Here is a 21,721-nt window from a genome sequence, read left to right on the forward strand (position 1 = left end):
ACGTTTTCTTCGTATTCAGCTTTTTATTGGGACTAAACTTTTTTCCGCGTTTTGTGAACCTCAAGTCCTTAAGAGATATTTGTATTCACTTTTTGAGCGTTCTCTCTTTCTGAGTTTTTGTCAGATTCACTTTTCATCTATGCTTATGAAAGACTTTCTTTCGTCTCTTGAAGATGTGCGATTGAATGAAAGATTTCACGAGAGTAACTAACCACAGATTAATTCTACATACTGTAGAAGGTTAAATGTTGAAACAGTTGAAACAGCACGCTTCCTAGACCTGGCAGCAACAACGGTATCAGCTTCAATGGTATGTTCCTCAAAGAACTGTTGAATAGTTCCCATACATTTCATGAGCTGAAAAAATCTGTTTTCGGGTATACTGACTTGAGTTCTGCGGCATTTTTAAAACATCGGAAGTTTGAGATTGACTATACCTATCAGTTTAAAACAATCACAAGCTTATCATAATAAGTTCTATACCTTCATGTAGGAAATACAAGGTGCGTTCCAAAGTAAACAGGACTTTTTGAATCTAACGCCCCTGGTGGCACCATCGATATGTCGACTGGTGTTCTAGAACCTGCTATCTTTATCGATTGTATAGCGATAGCTTCGAACAAAGAGCCAGCACTAAATTTTGGTTTAAAATTAGTAAAACTCTTACCAAAATGTTTCAATTGATGACGCAAGTTTGTGGAGCAGAGGGCACGAGTGGTTTCAACGTTTTCAAAGTGGTCGCGAGGACCACGTGGGGCGATCAACATGTGGGCCAATCCAAATCCGTGATCACCGGAAATTCCGCAAAAAAAAAAGTGTTCTGTTTTTTTTTTTAATGTCCTGTTTACTTTGGAACGCACCTTGTAGTTCAATGCGCATCCCAGAATTGGCCTATAAATCAAAAATTCAAATCGAATAGAGCGATTGATATCCCGTTATGTTTAACTACATTCGCTACGAATGTTCCATATACTATTAGTATTTCCATTCATGGAAGAGAGCACTCAATTAAAGTTATTGAGATACTGAGCATGTTTTGTAGTGTTCACTTAAAAGCATTTTTCCTTTGAAAATACGGGATATGTCTAAGTGGTAAATCCGTAAATTAAAATGTGTACATTGTTCACTTTTTAAGTGAGCTTAAGATAATCAATTCCGTTGCTTTTCACCACTGCTTCGCTCATCCAAAAGCCAGCACTCTCTCTGTGTGTTGTCAATGCGGCTGTGTCGCTCACTGGTCGTTTGTTGAAAATGCGCAAATATTTTATTTTTGCAGCAGCAGCAAAATTTAAATTATGTTAATACGCATAAAAACACGCAACAACAACAACAAATAAAATTACTTAGCGCTAAAGGCACGACGCTGAAATAACAATTGCCGAAACACAGCAACAAAAAGGCAAAACGGCAAGTATTTTCATCCACAAACGAAGGCCGCCGCCCACCCGGCAACCACCGTGCCACGTTCAACCTTCACGTCCGTTGCGCGCCGCTTACGAACCGCTCAAACAACAATAAACAAATTAACAACCAAAGCAGCCGCAATAAAACGCAGAATTGGGACGAACAAGTAACAACAAAGACAACAGCAATATCATATTTAAACAATGTTTGTGGACCACAAGCGTAGAGTCAGACGTGTTGCGTTGAGTGTAGGTGTGGCCACTCGGACGATACAGCGTCGACAGCGCGTGAATGTGAGTGTGAGTGTGTGCGTGTGTATGGGTGTGCTGGGTGGATTGCGCAAAGTGATTAACTTTAAATATTTTAATTTTGTGCGCAATAATAAACAAGCTGACAAGCAACAACAACAACAGCAACAACTGTTGTAGCAACGAGCAATAACCGCAAACAGCGCATGTAAGCTTTGAAGCGATCGACACAATCATGGCGACAACGACAGAAAAACAATCAACATAAGCATTAACAACAACAAACACACAGGCACACGAAGCAAACAACCATAGCAAATGAAACAACATGATTACCTGTGTACGTGTTACATGTGCGTGTGTGTGTGTGTTGTTGTTCTGCGCTTTGGTTATTTTTGTTTCACTTTTATTCACAATTATGTCCGTTGCAGACAAAAAGTCAACAACACAATCGTCAATTCCATTGCAAGTTTTGATTATTCGCTTTGCTGTTGTATTGGCTGACATGTGTGTCCACGTAGGAAGTGCTGTTGCAGTTGGTATGTTGAAGTGAAACAACAACAACAGAATTAGAGAGCATTTGTCAGCAAGTGGTGAGACGAATTTTTTTGTGTTTGTAAAGTAAGCTGGAAAGTCAGTTCTCACAACAGGCTTTCTGGCGTTTAAAGGGAATGATCTCTGATTTATGTACATACAAATTTGACCCGGACTGTAAGCACAAAAACTACATGTTCATTTATTTAATACAAGTTTCCAATGTCGGCTTCAAAAAAGGTCCTCAGCCAATATAAGTAAGCCAACACCTAATCCGATCTTTCATACACATGCTATAAGCCTTGGCTTGGATGGCCTTGACTTCAGCGAATTTCAATCTCTTCAGTTTTAAAACCGCATTCGCTAGATTGTTGGTTTTTTGCTAAGTCATATTCATAAACCCGTGCCGCTTAACTAGTAAAGATGTGAATGTGGGATCCTCAGCTACGTTGTCAAATATTTTTTTGCGACCCGACAGCCTTGGCACTAGGGATGTCCGTTAAAAAAAAAACATTGATGTTTGATTCTGTATGATGCATCGAATCTTGAAATCGATGTTATGCTATTCAATGAATAAAAACATCACTATTAGATACGCTTTATAATAAAATTATACCCAAAATACACAAAAATTTGTCCACAACATTACCCAAAATATTGACCAAGATGTGTTGAGTCGATCTATTTGAAATGTTGAGACGCTCTGCTATCGCTCAGATAACAGAGATGGATAGTTGATTGGCATGAAGAAGTTTTTGCTGTCTCTTCGACTTTCTCTGAATGTTTTATGGAACTCAAGTACATGTGTTAACGATAAAAAGGACTTCGCAAAACAGTTCTGCAACATTTTCAACCATTCCGAAGCCGTGATTCTATTGGAAACACAAAATTTTAACGATACTTGTTTTTAAATGTTTTTCCATTTCCATCGACTTTCCCAGATATATTAGTTAGGGGTTCTCAAGCCGCTTTGCAGTATTAGTTTTTTTTTCCCCAAGAAACACTTTCTCTGAGAAGACACCAATTTGTAAATAATACAAATTTTGACAAGTGCTTCGATCATTACCTTTACTTATACTCAATAATAAGTAAATTAAAATTTTTGGATTTGAAGTAAATAAAGGATGAAGGGTATCCTAAATTAATCAAAATAAATGATCAATTAGTAAAATAAATTAAATTCAGTAAATCTACATTATTTTTGTTTATTTATTAAAAGTGGCGTTTCTTCTCTAATAAGAAATCACAAAACCGCTTTTTTCGGACTTGAAATGAGATGTGAACCCTTAATTCAAGTCCATAATAATGAATCAGTCCCAAGTCAAATTATTGACTTCTTCATAGAAGATACCACTTGGGATAAAGTCGATACCGTCACAAAAATCGTTGCAACTTGCTCTTTGTCTAATAGATTGGACGAATGAGCGTAGCGCTATTTCAAGGACCCGGACTTAACATCCGAGGAAAGGAATTTAGATCTGCAAAGAAGGCTTAAAATTAGATCCGTTTACAGTTTAACTATTGTCCTTTAGATAATATTGCCGAAATGGGTTCTAATTCGATATGATTAACTGGATACCCCCCAATGGCCAGCGAGTATCAGTCGTAACTTTAAAAATTTAGGTATCATGTTAGCTTATATTCAATAGTTGTCAACCATCCCTTATACATATATGGTACGATGATCCTAACTGAAGTACTAACTACATGACTACGATCCATGAATTAAGACTGAAACAATTCCCCAGCTAAAATTATTCAGCACTCAAGAGCAACACAAAGAGCCGAGAGTACCTCGCTACTCCGTGCAAAATTAAAATTTACTACCAATTTGTGGCACATTCGATTTGCTCTCAGCTTTTATGTTTCTATTTACGTTTTCTGTTGTTGTACTAAGTGTAGTCCCGGCTAAATCTGTTTGCACGAGCAAGCAAATACGCGAGGATTGAGCTCGGTGCGGAGAAGTGAACGCCATTGCGGCCGGAAATGAATACAAACTGCGTGACATTCTTGACTTCATGTTGGACACTCGAGCTATTTGCTGTTGTTGTTGCTGTTTTATTATAATACTACTTTATTTCAATAATACGTATGCACAACAACGCTAAGCGGAAGTTATTTAAATCCATTAGAAGTACACAGTCAGTCAGTCGCACAGTCGAGAGGGCAGCAGCACCAACAGCAATGAGGCAACCTAGAGACAAACAACAAAAATAATCGGTAACCGTTAGAGGAAAGTACTTTAAACTCATATAAATTAAGGATTAACAAAACTCCACGAAAACAGCGCGATGGCAACGACTCACGCATCCTTGGCTTTCAGTTTCCTCAGTGCGTCTTCTCTCCTTTACTCCTCTCTTCGTCCCTTACGGTGTTTGCTATTGTTGTGCTATACTTTAACAGCATTCTTATTCATTCACCCATATACTGTGAGCTGCAAGTCAGCGGAAAGCAAATAATCATGAGAAAGAGAGAATATAAATGATGCTGCCTGCAGCCGGCCAAGCCTCTGAACACACGTGCGCGTGTAGCTGGCGGCAGGGAGGAATCTTCGGGAACTTCGCAATGTGACTAAAGCAAAATGTTTGATTGGAAAAATATTCAAATCACTCAGTGGGTGGCACGCACATATTCATACATACAGTATAGTACACTTAGTCGTTTCTGCTAATGCAAAGCCAGTTGGGCGGAGAGGATGCTTATCTGGGATGCTCCGCTGTCCATTAGCTAAAACAAACTTGAAATCATTGTAATTTTCTATGGCCGTTTCCTTGTCGTTTCAAAGCCACTTTCGGTGGACGTGGATTAAAATTAGTCAGTATGTATGCGTGGGGCAAGCTTGAAGTATCAACTCTTCAAAAGTGTCTGTATGTGTAATCTTTAACAACAAAAAGAAAGAAATATTTTTACGTACACTAAATTTTTCATCGTGCTGAGATACCTTTCACTGGCGTGCACGGCGATTGCTCGGTGTTTTGGAGAGAATTAATGTATTTGCGCTTCATCGAGCGAATCGTTTTAAAAATTAATTACCGTTACTAAACGAGGTGGCTATAAATATTGTTGCGCTTACTACAGTAAATATATGAGTGTCTGCCATGGCGGAGTTCACACCGTATATGTACACACTATGTATCCTTAATGTAATGCAAACTCTGGAGGAGAGATATTGTGTTATCAGGTATATACTACAAACTAACACTACTAACCGATTGTAAAATTTCTGGATTTTAATTGATTAATTAAAAATTAAACAACAAAACTATATTTTATGAAAAGTAGCTTCGTATGTTCGAAGATCATAATCCTTAATCATTGGAATTCTCCTTCTGTGCTATAGCAGAAAAGCGGACTCGTCACTTTTTGCTGTTCACAAAGTAAAACTACGGACACGATAAAATATTTTTGACCTGTCGGTATTTGGTTTAGCTATATGTAATTTTTGATTTTTGTCGGCCTCGATGGAACTTGGTATTGAAGATGTACGTGATCCGAGCACTGCCAGGATCACAAAACGTCAGTAAAAGATAGCCTTTCCATAAAAATGTCCACAACTCAGCTGAAAATACAGATTTGAAACTTTAATCTGGTACAACAAATGGAATTATACTATATGCTTTGAAAATCTTTAAAAATTGGACGTGGTCCCGCCTCATACTAGCTTTAGTGTAAGGACATATTTCCCAAATTAAGCTATATCACCAAACTTTTAGGAAAGCAAATCTGTTCGACATCTTGCCACAGTGCGAGAATAAGTGTAATCGCATGATAACCCCGCACTCCCCGTATAACGGTGTTGTTAAAAACTACTAAAAGTGCAAAAAAAACTCTAATTAAAAGCATCCGAAAAACTAAATTTTATATCCAAATTTGTTACGGCTGGTTTTATGGGAAACGGTATCAAAATTGCTCGCCAAAGTTCAACCAAATTCGGTATATGATATCATCTGGATATGTTGCACTGCGAGAGGGAGTAGGCAGTATTTGGCATAAACCACCCCTACTTTTCATTAAACATAATTTTCAGTCCTATGCGATTCTTTTACTTTCCAGTTTAAATCAAGCACCAATGAATATATTGGAATAAAACTTTGTGCAGTTTGCGAACTGACGAAAATTGTCAAAATCGGGCTAAAATATGTAAAGCCCTCAGCTAAGGAATATGAAGACTCCAGCTCCAATGGCGGAGTTTTCGTGGAAAATGGAAAAAAAAGGGAAGAATGCCACGCAAACCACCAATGAAATTTTTCTGAAGTTTACAGAGACAACGCTGTATCAGTTCGTGTAGCACAACAGTGGTTCGCTCGCTTCCGTTCTGGAAATTTCGAAATTTCGATGAACACTGATAAAAGTTCTACATTGATGGAGCAATGTTTCCAGCGAAAATTTGGCAAAATGTGGTCTACCAAAATGGTACATATTTGATAATTTATTTATTAGTAGAAATATAAAAAAAAAAAATAAGTTGAAATTTGATAAGATTTACGAAAAGACTTTTTGTACTACCCAATACATTATAGAAATTTGGAAAAGGTCTTTTCCGAAAAATATTATATTTGCAGTCAAAAACTCTTAATAAAATTGAGCGAACGTATTTTTATAATAACGGGACTTCGTGTTTAAAAGGGAAAAAGTTAGAAAACTTGTCCTAGCCCTTTATGGGTGGATTGGGTTTGAATTTTAAAAACACTTTTTTTTTTTGTTTTGTTAATTTTTAAATACTATAATATGTGTAGAATATCTTAGAAAGTTTCAAGGTAATCGCAATAAAGGTGTAGAAAATTGAACTTTTGGGTGAGCGGTACGTCAGTACTTTCCTTCAATCTTTGTTCGGTTCGTGCTTTTCTCGAAACATCGCTTTCAAAGTCGATGGTTAAAATTTCTCAAAAACTGTCGAAGCAATCTTATTGCAATTGTGCACAGTTCTTCTAAAGGAGATGTTCCCGTAAGAGATCAAAGAATTTTTTTCTATTACAATTAATGTTTTGAAAGCAATTTGTGGTAAAAATTAGTCCTACAATCATACTGTTTTATTTGCAACTTTACAAAAAATATTATTTTTTTAAATCCCTCTATTAATCACGAAAAATATGTTACTCAAATGTTGCACTTTGATATGTTCAGAACTTGTATTACATTAATTACATTAAAAAAAAAAAACATGGCGAAAATAGGATTTTTTTCGGCCGCCTAAACCCATTAACCCCTTAATGAAACCCAGAAGGCATCTATTTCTGTTCTTAGTAGGTCGTGAAGCCCTAGAGCCCTACCTATTTTCTACACTTATGTATAATAGTTCGGTAATAACCAAACTTAGCCCTTCCTTACTTCTTTATATACCTTATATAATATGCTTTTATTATATACTAAAGCAGTCCCACCTCTTATATTTCTATGAGCTATTTTATTTTGAAGAGTTTTTCGACTTTAAAAAAAATATAAATAACTTCCGCGTTCAAATATTTTTCTCTTGAATGCAATCCACAGCGAAAATCATCTCCGTTAGTGCTGAGTGCTTCCGCTTTTCCCAGCCATTACAATCATACGTGAATCTCTATGATGCAATTACCTCATATCTATCCATTCAAGTTTAATAATCCGCTTCAATGATGACCTACTAAATATTTCCAATTTAATCCGCCTATACCGGTGCTTGTGTATGGCTGTGTGTGTGTGTGTGTAGATGTGGATGTGCGGTAGTTTGGTGAAAACTGTTTGAATGATGAAAAGTGGATGAGAAATGAGCGCACGTTCCTCAAATTGAATTGCCCATTTGTGTGGAGCACACGTACATGCCAACAACAAAAACTATATACTGACACACAAACACAAATACACACCGAAACAAACAAACATAAACGTGACTTTGCGAGTATCCAATTCTTACCTTAGCTACTTCATACACACCTGTCGGCATACATACATGCATATATACATACATACGAGTATGCACATAGAAACAGACATGCATACAAGCACGAATGCATAGAAACGAACATAACACCGCTTGGCATTATAAAGAATGCACTGGTTTGGCATTCTCGGCGTGAAACAGCTTCGAAAGTTCGAGCGACTGCTTGCCTGACTATGAGGCCATTCAGGCAAGGCACACTTGTGCGCACACTTACAGCCATACATACATACACATACATTTCTATACATACTTAAGCAAGTGCCAGCCATGCTGCAGATTTGTGTGTATGTATGTGTTGAGCCGTTGAACGTGAATTGCACTGCTCTGTTACAAGCCATGCCATTTCAACTGTGCTTTGATGAACCAACTCACAAACGCATACACACACTCATCCGCACAAAGCACACATTCAAATATGCTCTGATAACGCGATATGACTATTGTATGCATGCATGAATGTGCCACTTTAGTGCGCTTTGGCGTTGCAATTTCAAAAATCTACAACAACAACCGAATGCAGCAACTTAGCGAATTGGAAACCTTCAATACACCGATATAATGCTGTGTGTCGTAATCGATTTCTTTCAAGGACGCCTCTTGACAGTGCCTCACTCGGCCGGCAGCAGCTGCTCGGCGTTCAGCGTGGCGTGGCATGTCGTGACGTGACGTTGCAAATATGCTGCATGCACGGCTCGGCTGCTGTGCTTTGCTCTGCTCGGCTTGGATTGGTGATTGGTTTAGTTTGCGTTTTGTTGCCAGCTTCGTAAGCAGTTCATCAATGCAGCTGCAACTGGAGACATACTCGCACACATACACACACAGAGGCAAGGTAGAGTCAGCCTTTGACTGCCTACGTGTTGCTTACGAACTCATCGACAGGAAAGCGCAAGGGAAATCTCAAACTGTATTTGCGACAAGGTTGCCAACTTTCAAGTTTTGTCGGGGGCAACAGCGCACCGTATGACCTTTCCGAGCTCTGCACGGCGTGGACAGTTGAAAATTAAAAGTTTGGTAGTTTTGAAATTGCGTGAAGCATTAGTACCGCTATGTTGAAAGCAGAATTTAGAAATCAAGGTGTCATTTGTGTGACTTTAAGGTCTCTGAAATATTTAGTTGGGAAAGTTGACACAACTTTAAATTGACCTTACGCTGAGAACAAGTTTATAGGTAATTAAACTGTGATGCTTTGGTGGTTAAACTTTAGACTGGAACAAAATTGAAGCATATTCTTGCCTACATTGTGACAAAAAAGCATCGGGAAATTGTAATTAAATTAAACATTTCAAAAAATTAGTTTTTTGCTAAGTTGGTAGACTTGTCCTCAATGCCAAATATGAGCGTTATATGTCGATCGGCTTAAGTCGGTACACTTTAGTAGTGCGTTGAGATTTTTACATCGGATATAAATATCGGACAAAAAATTTGTTTCATATTTTATATTTCTAGTAAAATTTCGTCCGCAGAATTAGTGCTTATGTGGGTGATTCAGTTTTATCAAAAACACTAGCTTAAGAGTGGCACAAGGACTTCAAAGACAGTCAAGAGATCGTTGTCGTTGATCGTTGTTCGTTATGGAGGACTTTCGACCTCTTCAACTGATGAAAATATTACAAACGTGAAGGATATGGTGAGTGAAAATCGTCTTACAAGGGTTAGAGAGATGACAAGACATTCAAAAGATGTGGAGTCTGTTCGAAGAATTTTGGTGAATATTTTGGATATGAAAAGTACTCGCCCCGATAAACCTGATTATTTTTTTCAAAAGAGTACCTTAAACAAATCTCTTTGGACATGCTTGATCGTACGAATACCGTTCCTACATTCAAGAAGAGCATTACAACTGTCGATGTCAACAATCAGCGGGATGGAGAAAAAATTGCTTGTATTGAGGCGTTTGCGTGAGAACATCCGTGGAAAGCGGCCGGAATTGGGAAAGAATACTTTCTTGGATTTTACGTGATGATAATATATCATCGTATCGTGTCACAATTGTGACCAAATTTGAAGCCAGAAACGCAACGAATGCCATCGATCAGCCACCTATTCACTAGATTTGGCTCCGTGTATTTTGCTTGTTCTCCAAGCTGAAGCAAAGTTGTGGCGTCTGTATTTTGGGAAGGAATAATCTTATTGACTACTCTGAAAAAGGTAGGATCATTAATAGCGTCTATTATATAGTATTATTGGACCATTTGAAGTTGAAAAATGGCCGCATTTGAAGGAAAAGAAAATGCTGTTTCATCAGGACAATGCAGCGAGTCACAAATCGGCAACAACGATGGGAAAAACTGCACGAATTAGGTTTCGAATTGCTTCCACATATACCGTTCAATTATCCAACCATCTTCAGATCTGGTGAATATTTAATTTTCTCAGATCTCAAAGGAATGCTCGCTGGGACGAAATTTTTGTCGAATGAAAAGGTGATCGTTGAAACTGAGGCTTATTGTGAAGTAAAGAAGGAGGAGGAAGTACTATACTTATGCGTAGCTTTGTTAATTTCTATTTCGGTAATCAAGAGATCTAAGAAAAGTAAGTGATCGGACTTTTCCACTCGAGCTTAGTTCCAAAGATACGTTGTATCTAGCCTGACAGAGGGATACACAAACTACCGGCAGAACGTGAGGATGGAATTTGGTAGAAATAGGTTACATTTGGCTATCACCAACCACATTTGCTTAGTTTATGTATTCATCACATATACCAATTTGCAAGGCCGGTTGTTGCATGATGCATACTTCAATTTGTAAGAATCCTCACAGGATATTCTTCTACCGGAGATATGCCCGATGCTCCTCCGATTTTACTTTCGAAAGGACGAGAAGCTAGTTTGTGTAACTTAGAACTTTCAAAAAGTTCTGTTTGCTTGCTCGGGACCTGTGAAAAGCATTATAATAATTATACAGTTTGTTATATGGCAATATCAAGTAACAGTAATGGCTGATGCTTTAACTGACAACTCAAATCCAACAACAAATCGTATAATTCAATGGAGTTACAGTCGAAAGTCTCCACATTTTTTTATTTTTATTATTTGCCAAACATGACACTTTGCTCATCCAAAGCCCATCACATCAAGAATGCCGCAGATGTTGCCACACTACGCCCTGCTGGTAAATAACAAATCTGTCAAGTGTGAGTCTGTGTGGCAAGTAGTTGGCATAGCTAACACTGGCGCCGCAAGAAAGATGCAGCAGAGCATTTCATACACCTTCCACAACAACAAGTAAGAAAAAATCATAACACCAACAACAGCAAATCCATGTCTTTATAGAGTAGGAGAGAAAAAAGTAAACAGCAAATCAACTTGGAAAAACGTGAGATTGAAATAGATTGAGGCCGTGAGAAATTCGATGCGGAAGAACAGCGCAGAATTGCACCAAAGAGAAAGCTAAAGAATGAATGTGGATAAGATGACGATACAGAAGACAAGCGACTCGACTACCGACGCAACGACGTTCGGCGACGAAGGTGTCAAACTTATCCAATAAATGTAATGAAGTTAAATAGCAGCGGCAAGCAGACAGAGCGGTGCTGAGCCAGTGAACAAGTGACGGAGGCTGTGCGCAGCCAGCTTTGAAGGGCGACGCAGCAGGCGGCTGAGTACAAGGAGCCGGCTGAGGCGCACATTTGCAGGCATTGTAGCTGTTGACAGTGCCAACACGCCTCTTGTTGACATTGTGCTGGCTTTACGGATGTTGTTGTTGTTATACACGCTGTTGTTGTTGCTGTTTCAGTGCTGTTGTTGATGTTTACTTGACTTGATGGCGAATGATGCGTTGACAAACGTGGAGGTGCCGCTCCGTAACGGTTGTAACACCGAGACGCTTTGTTGCCACACACACACTGCTGCTGTTGTTGTTGGCTGCAAATATGTAAGAACTGCGATTTTTCTTATATCCTGGACAGGATATATTAAGTTCATTATAAAGTGCAACTTAGAAGGAAAAGTCTGAGACGCAATGAAGTATGTCATATATAAAGGCTCACGATCCGTGTCGATTTTGTGTTCAACAAAAACGAGAAAGTAGGAATTACTGATATTGGACGACTTCGGCATATAATTGCTATACAAACTGAACAATCGTAATCAAGTGCTTATATGTAATGCTCTTTTATTTGACGAAATATTTTCTTGAAATTTGGTACAGATGATTGTCCAAGACAATGGTGTAATCTCCGAAGAAACTGTTCAGATCGAGTTAATATAGCATATAGCTATCTTACACACTGACCGATCCAAATCGAGTCAGTGTAAGGCATCCTTGGTATCTGTGAAGGGTATTGTTGTTTGTGTACAACCCTAAAAAATGTCTGATTTTGTTTTTATTTGTGAAGGGTATTACAGTTTCGGTACAACGGAAGTTAACGTTTTATCTTGTTTTTTCCAACACATGGTTCATGCTAAAGTAAAAGACCTTGTATATTTGCAAACGCACTTTACATACCCTCACACATACACACAAACATATGTGTATATGTACTTAAGTGAGCATATATTTACTTAGCAAGTACATATGCTTGTGCATTTGGATAAGTTGCAAATTGAAAGAAACGAGCATGCGACTTTAAAGTGTCTTCAGTAGTTGATTTTGCATTATGCATGCAACACAAATACAATGAGAATTTTTAAGACACATTCTCATCACAACAACACCTATGTCAAACTGCTGTTACTGTTGTTGGGATACAGCTGTTTTTCGAGGATTTTGAGTTGCTTTGCTCTGCACTTGTGCTATAACTTTTCACAGCGCCGAAAATCTGAGGACTGTGCAAAAAAGTCCTGCGATAAGCGCAAAAAGTTCGCTCGTTGAGTCTTGAATTTTAAGTAGTAGAAATTGACACAGAAATGACAACAAACATACATACTACAAGTGTGCATAATGTATGCATTAGAAATCAGATTTGACGCTCAGCTTCACAACGCTGAAGAGGCTATGTCGTGACGGCGCTGCAGCAGCGACGAATTATGAATTCTTTAATTTCGAAACTTTTGTAAGACTTTACCTTCTGCACTTTTGTTTATTTATACACAATGAGAGTATATTTTACTTAAGCATACAAGTGTGTGCTTAAGTAGGTACACTGAAGTTACGCTGAGCCGATTTGTGTGACAGCGTCACTGAGGCACGTGTCCTTGTAATAAATCTGCAAAAATATTTTGATATTTTCTATTGAAAGTAATATGAGGACTAAGTATGATAAATACGTGTGCGTGACGGTCTTGCGTACTTAAATGGGAAAGCAATGGGAAAATAATATAATGTGAGTTATGATATAGATCGCAATGATTCCTTAAGCAAGCGTGCTTGTTCTTTGAGAATCAATACATTAAAAAAAAATATATAAGATTTCCTACTACGAAAAAAAAAATCCTCTATTAACAAAATAATCAAGAAAAACCCTATTGATATTTTTTATGCAACAGTAAATTATAGCAGTAAAATATAGTATATATCGGTCACTCAGCCATTCGTCGCCTAGCTCCTAAAGTCACCTACTACCCGCAGCAAAAAAAAAAACAGTTTCGGAAACCCCTTTGAAGCAGCGAAATTAGCCCCCAGGGGAACTGTGTACAAAATTTTACCTCCAAAGGATAAAAATAAGTTCCACCAGGCAATAGCGCATTCTTTATTTTTTTTATGACCAAACAAAAAAAAAAAAAACGGTGTCGAACCACGTTTATTGCTCACTGAGGATAAAATATTGAATATAACTTAAAAAAAAAAACCACAACAAAACAGCGCCTGGAATAGATGCTATAGCCAACAGAGCCCTGCAGGATGCCATAATTATAAAACTCAATTTATACAATACGGCGGGTATAATAGAAGAAGATACAGCATATAGTTCTACTCCCAAAACATGAACAGTCACCAGAAGAAATTTTATCTTTTCGACCTTTATGTATGCTTGACACGACTAAAAAAATTTTCGAAAGCATAGTAAGAAACCGTGGAGTTAGTAATCCAAAAAGCCGCCGGATTATTAAAGAGACAATAACATGAGATCCACTATTGACGCACTAAGGGAAGTCGTCAATACTGCGAAATGTGCAGTCAGTGGCATATGGAAAGATGGCACAAAACAAATTGCGCTTTAATTAACTTAAAAGTGAAGCATGCGTTCAAATTCACAAAGTTTTCAAATATAATCAAATCAAATATACGAAATACGCGTCCTCCAGCATCCCGCAAATATTATAAAGAGCCATTTTGAAAATAGGAGACTGTTATTTCACATGACCGAGGACACTCAGAGCTACATCATCTTGAGTAGAGTACTACAAGGCTCGGTCTTGCAGCCTCTACTATGGAACTTGATGTACCACAGGGTGCTAAGAATGCATCAAACAAAAAATATGAAAACAATCGCTAATGCGTATGATCTCACAGTGATAGCAGTGGCAAAACGTCTAGATGATCTCCGGCACAACTGCAATGATTGCATAAATGGTTAGTTTCAATAGTTTACAACAACGAGTTTAAACTTGGCTGAGCAGAAAACGGAATTTTTGCTCACATGCATAAGGAACGTGGAAGTAAAGATATCATTCACCAAGGAGGAGTGCCAGATTACTTCACAGCCGCGGATGAAGTATTTGTGAGTAAATATATTATACTCCAAGCTAAAATTTATTATTTATAATGATGACCAACAGGTTCTGTGTGCTTTCCAGTGGCGATTTTTAATTACAAAAGCAATGAGTCCCATGATGTAGTATGCAGCACCAAAATGGATACAGACGCTACACATAAAATCATATGTAACACCAAAAAAAGCAGTGCATAATCTTTCTTCAGTCCGAGGAAGAAGTGCTTTTGGGACGATATCAAGCGAGGTTCATTAAGTATTAGCCAGCATGTCGCCTACTGACATCCATGGGGACGAATTCGCGCCACTATACCATCGTTCAGAGCCGTCTACAAAGCGGAAATAAGAGGAGAGAACTAAGAGCCTTACAATGTGGCAACAGTGGGCCGTCTAAAGGACTGACAGACTGATCCCAGACATTCATTCATAAATTTACACTCGGCGGTAGTGTAACGGTGGAAAATTTAACAACACATACATAAGTGTTAGTCCTCTGACAAATGAAAAGCTGACAGCCAAGTGTCAGCTCTAATTATGATATAACTAGAAACTTACAATATATTAGGCGGAATTTTTTAAATATACAACATTTGACGGTGCAATATATTGAGTAGTCGAAAAAGTCTTTGTTCGTAGACATTTAAGCTGAAGCGTTTGTTCCAGAGAAATGTTCATCGAAAGGCCTTATGCTTTGGAATATAGAAAATGGTTACATCATTCAACTAAGCATAAGAAGTATTGTATGTTGGTGGCTAACTACTTTGTAATATCTGAGGCTTCTTGGTGGTCAAGACTGATCGCTTTTAAAAATGGTAGATAAAAACTCCAAAAAGCTGAAAATTCTTAATCATGGCAGGCCTTAATGTTCATATTTTTTAGCACAACGACAAGTCCATAATCACGTACAGAAGTCTACAGATACATATACTTATATATGTATGTGTGTTACCGCAATGCGAGCAATTATCGCTGCTTTGTTTAATTTCAATCTGGGGACACATTTCCGCCCATATGAAGAAATGAAAATAAATAAAAAATTCACCCAATTCCATGGCAGGAGGCAATTTGTCGTGGCGTATTGCAAACTGCTACCGTAACAACAACAACTACAGCAATAAGAACAAGACAACAAGTGATTGCCAATTTCGTGCGGAGAAAAAACTTTTGCAAGGCTTGATCATTTATTTCGTAATATGATGGCCACACCGAATGTTTATTTACCACTCGAACGTACACATGTTTACATACATATATACATATGTACAACATATATTTGTTGCATTTAGCCGGTGTGTTCATTTGTTTGCTGTTGTTGTCAATATTTTTGCTAAAATTGAGCGCATTGCCACCTGACTTCTGCGCCATTTACATATAGGCTTTCTTGTTGCTGTCGCCGTTGCCGTTGCCCCCACCATTGTTGGTTATTTTTTATGTTTGTTCAGTTCCAAAAGGGTCGAGAATTGGATTTTATATGACAAGTGTGTGCACTCGCATGTTGTTATTGTTATATTTGTAGTAGTTGTTGTGCGTTGGTGCTCTTGCTGCAACATCCATAACACGATTGATTTATATTTATTAACAGCAATTTCGTACTATGACAATCGACATATTCGGGATCAATTTGGTCAGTTGGTGCGCTTGTTTCGTCCATGCTGTTGTTGTAGTTGCTTTCGCTTTTGTTTTCGGGCGCTGTTGTGCCACCATAGAGCAAAGCAGTTTCGCTTACACGTGTAGCGACATGTGTACGCGTGTTCTTTGCTGTTGTTGTTGTTGCTGTTGTTATAATGTTCTGCGCTATGTTGTATATCATGTTGCTTGTTGTTGGCCGTAAATTTGCGCCGCGACAGCAACAACAACGGCAAATAGTGACAGCATTAGCCCATAAAGTAATAAAGCGAGTTAAGTGTGTATGCAGCGTGGCACACACACACACACACGCACACTCACACATATGTGCTTTAAGCTGGTTTTGTATTTGTGGCAAGAGAGCGTGCGCATGTGTGTGCGTGCTTCTCTGTCACAGTGTGCTCGGTCGTAGTGCCACACTAACAATAATAACCTCGACAATAACATGACACTGACAGTTTATTTATCGCCGGACGAAAGCGAAAAATGTTGAAATTGTTTTAATTTTGGCCAATAATGTCGATATCAGTGTCAGTGTGGTGAAACATAGAGTCGAAATGTGGGGCAATGAATTGGCCGCGTAGCAAAATGGCCAAAGATACAAAACGATACAAAAATGTGTAGCTAGTCATGCCAATGCCACGAACCGCAGCTGCCAGTAATCAGCAAAAATTTTCCACTCAGTGGGGGGGTGGTTAGTGCTCAGTGCTCGCCTGGGAAATAGCAATATGACACAGACATTAATACAAATAAACAACAAAAACAGCACTCAAGGGCAGTTACTTCATTGTGCTTAAGCGCAAGTGGCAAGTAATGGATGTGTGCTTAAGTATTTAGAAGGAGGCAAGTACAAGCTCAGTAATGGCGGTAACCCGGTGTCGCCAACGCAACTGCCAGTCGACTAAACAAGCGAGCAAGTCGCACTTAAGAAAATAAATACTAAGTTTAAGCGGAAATTACCTCTGCAGACTGGTTTAAGACGATGTCTTGGGGTTGTTCAACTAGTGCCCGTTATGTGTTGTAGTGTGAGGTGAAGTTAACATATTTGTTTGACTTTTGGTTAAACAAAAAATTGGGTCATATAGAGACAAATAGAGACGAATTTTATCGGGTTCTATTGTGGAGAAATCTACAATCATAAGAAAATAAATAAGGTTATAAAGATCATTTAACAGAAATATTGCAAAAAAAAAATTATTTGACACCTTGTTTTATAAATCCATTTTTCGCAAAACAGAGTTAATATTAATATAATATTTAATATTTTTTACAGTGTCAAGATCAGTTCTTAGGTTGATCGGACCCATATTTTATGATCGATAAAATTGTAGTGCGGTTCAGGGACACAGCAGTAAAAGATCTGTTAAACGCACTTTGTCTGCGACCTTTCGGTTTGCGGTTTAACGTCTTCCCCTCGCCTCTTGGCTACCAATGCTGACGGTTCAAGCTTAAGTTTCGCAAAATCAAATCATATCTGGAGCTCCTTTTATTCCATTCTTTTGAAGAGGTAGGTAGCACGGCATTTTTCCGCGTAGTTGGTTTTCGTTGGGTTATTGACTCTTGAACTAGGTAATTTTATAGCGGCTTTTCTACTGGCAGCTCCACTTTTGGTATCTCTTTTTCTCACTTCGTCGGAGCCATACTCTGCTTGATTTCGGCTGATAATAAGTTTTTGGTTAATACTGGTGTTGCTGTCCTCCTGGGGTTAGGCTTAGCGTCAGCTTCAGGGTTGGTGACAGCCCTTGTACCTAGACCACGTTTAACTTCTGCCTTTGTGCCAGCTTGAACTACTTTCGAGATCGTTAAGAACGCAGCTCTCTTCTAGAAACTACTAGTACACACTTTTTCAAGCAAATGTGGACTCCTTTTGTTCTTTATTATTATTTTTTCTCCAAAATGGTGAGTTTGAAATTTGAAGCAGAAAAAGTTTTGTCACCGTCAGACATTTTTTTGGGAGAGATTGGCTACCGGATCAAGGGCTTCCAAAATACTTGAAAAATAATCGTCGGTTATTTGTTTACATTAAATTCCGGTTATAAGCTCTTTGTTTAGCTAGTGCTCATTGTACCCTCAAAATTTTGTTAATAGTTGTCTATGATTTAGACAGAAGCTGAACTTTATAAGTTTTTGGAATCTAATTAAATTTTACCTTAGTAAGTAAGAAGGTGAGGTAAGAAAAAAAGTTAAGCTCGATGTTTGTAGACGCAAGCTCCTCAACAAACAAATCATAAAATTTTCTTCAGTGAATAAACTCATTCAATACTTTCTTAAATTTAAGACAGTGCCTCTAATTGGTATTTTGTGTAAAACATAACCTAAAATTCTACCTCAAATACAACAATTCTTACTACTACCCCCAAGTAAGGTCATTTTTCGCAAACATTGCATGTGAATGACGTAGAGGGGTTTATACTATATAACTACACGATACTAATACGATACATATAGACCCGCTTTGTGCCCATGTGGACCTTAGATGGCTGTCAGGCTCGCTGCGCTGCTTTGTGCTCAGCACTAAGCGAGTAGGAGCAGCAGCTGACACATGTAATAATTCAATTGTGCGAACGACTATTAAATAAGATTGATGACAAGCATGAAGCACTCAATGGCAGCGCTGCCTTACAACTGGCTGACGCTGCCGCAATGACTGGCGCGCATGTTTAGTATGGGATAACGGTGCAGCTATTCAATAATATTATGTGAAGCATGTATGTATATATGCTTGGCGCTATTAAAGGTACTCAAACTTGCAGTTGTGGGCCCCTAATATTCCGTTTTGACGTGCTTATGTGTGCGAGTATGTGCTGTTCCCATCATTCTTCACTGGCAGTCACTGTGTCGCCTGGCGTTTCATAGACTTGCTAACTGCTACTTTCGATTTCTCATGCGGGTGTATATATTTGTAAGTGTGGTGTTGTGTATGTGTTTTTACGAAGAAGTATTTATGTCTATTGCCGTCTCTAAAGCTGCCAGAAGGCAAGTCGCTGCTGGAGCTTTGCCTCGTTTTGAGTTGTATAGTTATATGTTTGTTAACTAGTGTATTAGGGTGGTTTATATGTTTGCTATGACAAATATTTACTTTAAAAAAATATGGAAATATCTTTATATAAATATTGAATAGAGTAATATATTAAAATAGGTATCAATTTCGCTGTTGAGCAAATTAAATTTTTTTTGAAATTTTTAAAAATTAAAAATACTTATAGTTTTATTAATTAGTATGTTTGCAAATTTGAATTAAGTTTTCCAAAGTTTGTTTAATTTTTCCCTCCAAGATAATATATTAAAACTTCTGCGTGCAAAACGAGCCACCCTAACGCTAGCAAATCGTTAATATTCGGCAGTCTTCAGCTTGCGTTTGTCTTAAATGTCAAATAAATTTTATGTCCAATGAAAAATGATTTGACATTTGGCGATTAATACAATACAAACAAACACAAAAACAACAACAACAAAAAACACTTACAACACTGCAACTGTCGCCGTTGTGCTCACTCGTGCGCTGGTGTATTTAATGTCGTGTCGCCACGGCGTATACGTGCCCAGCAGACGCTAGGCAAACATTCACCAATACCAACACACAAATAATCGCCGAAACAGTCCGCTAAGTCGCCGCCAAGCATGTAGCGGCGTGCGTACAAGTTTTAATGTCGCATTGGCTTGGTGTGAAAAGCAATTAGCAGGTTGTTAAGCGCTGAAATAGGTTTTAATTTACATTTACATTATCTGTCTGTCACCGGAGATTTCTACAAATTATGACGCACTTTGCGATAGTTAGACAGGCCATAATTATTTACACTGCCCGCAGATGAGGGAGAGTGAGACGTGTCTCGTGGCATAGATTATTTTTTAATGAGTGTAAGCTACGTGTGTGCGCCTTTGTGTGTGCTGAGGCACATAAGTCTTTAAAAGCTTTTAATTTGGCTCACTTTGTAAGGAATAAAAACTGTTTCAGTCGCGCCTGAATGTTTTGAAGATTTGCGGTAAAGTAAATAAATGTATGGCAAGCATAGCAACAAACTGAATCACGCGCAAAGTGAGGCTGCTGTGAAGTAGGGTACGTTATGTAAAAATTAATGAATCTAGGGTCTGGGATATGATCAAACTGAGAAAGTAATATTTTTTATGGTGTATATTGTTATCGTTTCTGGGGGCAAAATATTTATTTCTTTCAATTTCAAATGGTTTATAATTACTTTTATCACCTTCAAGGTTAGGATTGAAAAAAAATTTCAAAATACATTTTTTGTTCCTTATATATGGAATAGAGAGGTATTGAAAAAGAACGAAGTGTGAAATCGTGCATCGTACTCATCTTTAGGTGATTTTAAACGAAATTCATTGATATTGGATATCGAAATGGAAAAACCTTGAAAAGTGAAAATATGTATGAAATAATATGAAATATATGAATTAAATCAGATATATAAATAGGGATTTCAATGGACTGTTGATGTGTGCCAGAAGGGGATTTTTCAGGTTCGATCACAGGAAGCCATGGCGAACCGGTCACTCCCGACTGGTGTTTGACCAACAACTCAGTCACATTTATGAAACCAATATGTATATTAAAATGTGACGGCGAATTCGGGCCTTTTGCTATGGGTTGACGTGTTTCATACCCAAGCCAAGTAACCAAAATAGTAACCAAAACAGTAACTAAAACACTAACCAAAAAATTAACCAAAACTTAACCAAAGCATTAATCAGAAGGAGGCATATTTTTGATGACTTCATAACCTTCCCTGAGTGCTTTGTGCAACTCAACCCAAATCGAGTCAAACTGACACTGCTGGTATTTTAGAGAAATCAATCTAAAATTTGTATACATAAAATGACATTTTGACTTTGTTTTAATCTTAAAATCCAAAAAATTTTTTTTTTAATTTTTATTCCAGACATTATATATTTTTTATGAGGAAAACACGCTATTTGAAAAGTCGTATTTTAATTATTTAAATTTTCTCAGATTTCAGGTGACGTGCCATGGATCTTTTTTGAATTCCTGGGTGAGTTGTGTATTTATCTAGATCATGCAGAATGAAAAATACAATTAGAAGACAAAAAATCCTAAACATCTATATTTTAGCGAGACTGCAATAAAATAGTAAAAGTTTAAAAATTTGTTTTAGATTTAATGTTGCCGGTGTCCGTCAATATTAATATAAGTATAAAAAACTGCTTCGGTTAACGCCTCTTTAAAACTTTCAGTGCAATCACCGCTAAATTCATGCCTAAAAAGTGTCATATGAGTACCTAATATTTTAGAAGGAAAACCAAAACAAGAAAATTTTAGAAAAGTATTTGCATTGAAAGCTTTTTGGCATGTGAGTTTTAGTTTCGCGATTTTTTTGAGCTTTCATATTTCCATTAAAGCTTTCGCCACAACTGTTGATGAAAC

At 37.8% G+C, this 21,721-nt stretch overlaps 1 protein-coding gene across 1 annotated transcript in view; it reads left to right on the forward strand.

Annotated features, from left to right (window-relative positions):
• LOC108965654 overlaps positions 1 to 21,721 on the forward strand; it is a 336,480-nt gene that overhangs the window by 32,661 nt on the left and 282,098 nt on the right. Inside the window, exon 2 of the mRNA XM_018928203.1 lies at positions 21,290 to 21,329. The gene's annotated coding sequence lies outside the window, so the exon portion shown is untranslated. The remainder of the gene's footprint in view (positions 1 to 21,289; positions 21,330 to 21,721) is intronic.

This window comes from Bactrocera latifrons, unplaced genomic scaffold (genome assembly GCF_001853355.1).
Source record: "Bactrocera latifrons isolate USDA-ARS-PBARC rearing strain unplaced genomic scaffold, ASM185335v1 scaffold_144, whole genome shotgun sequence".
NCBI lineage: Eukaryota > Metazoa > Arthropoda > Insecta > Diptera > Tephritidae > Bactrocera > Bactrocera latifrons.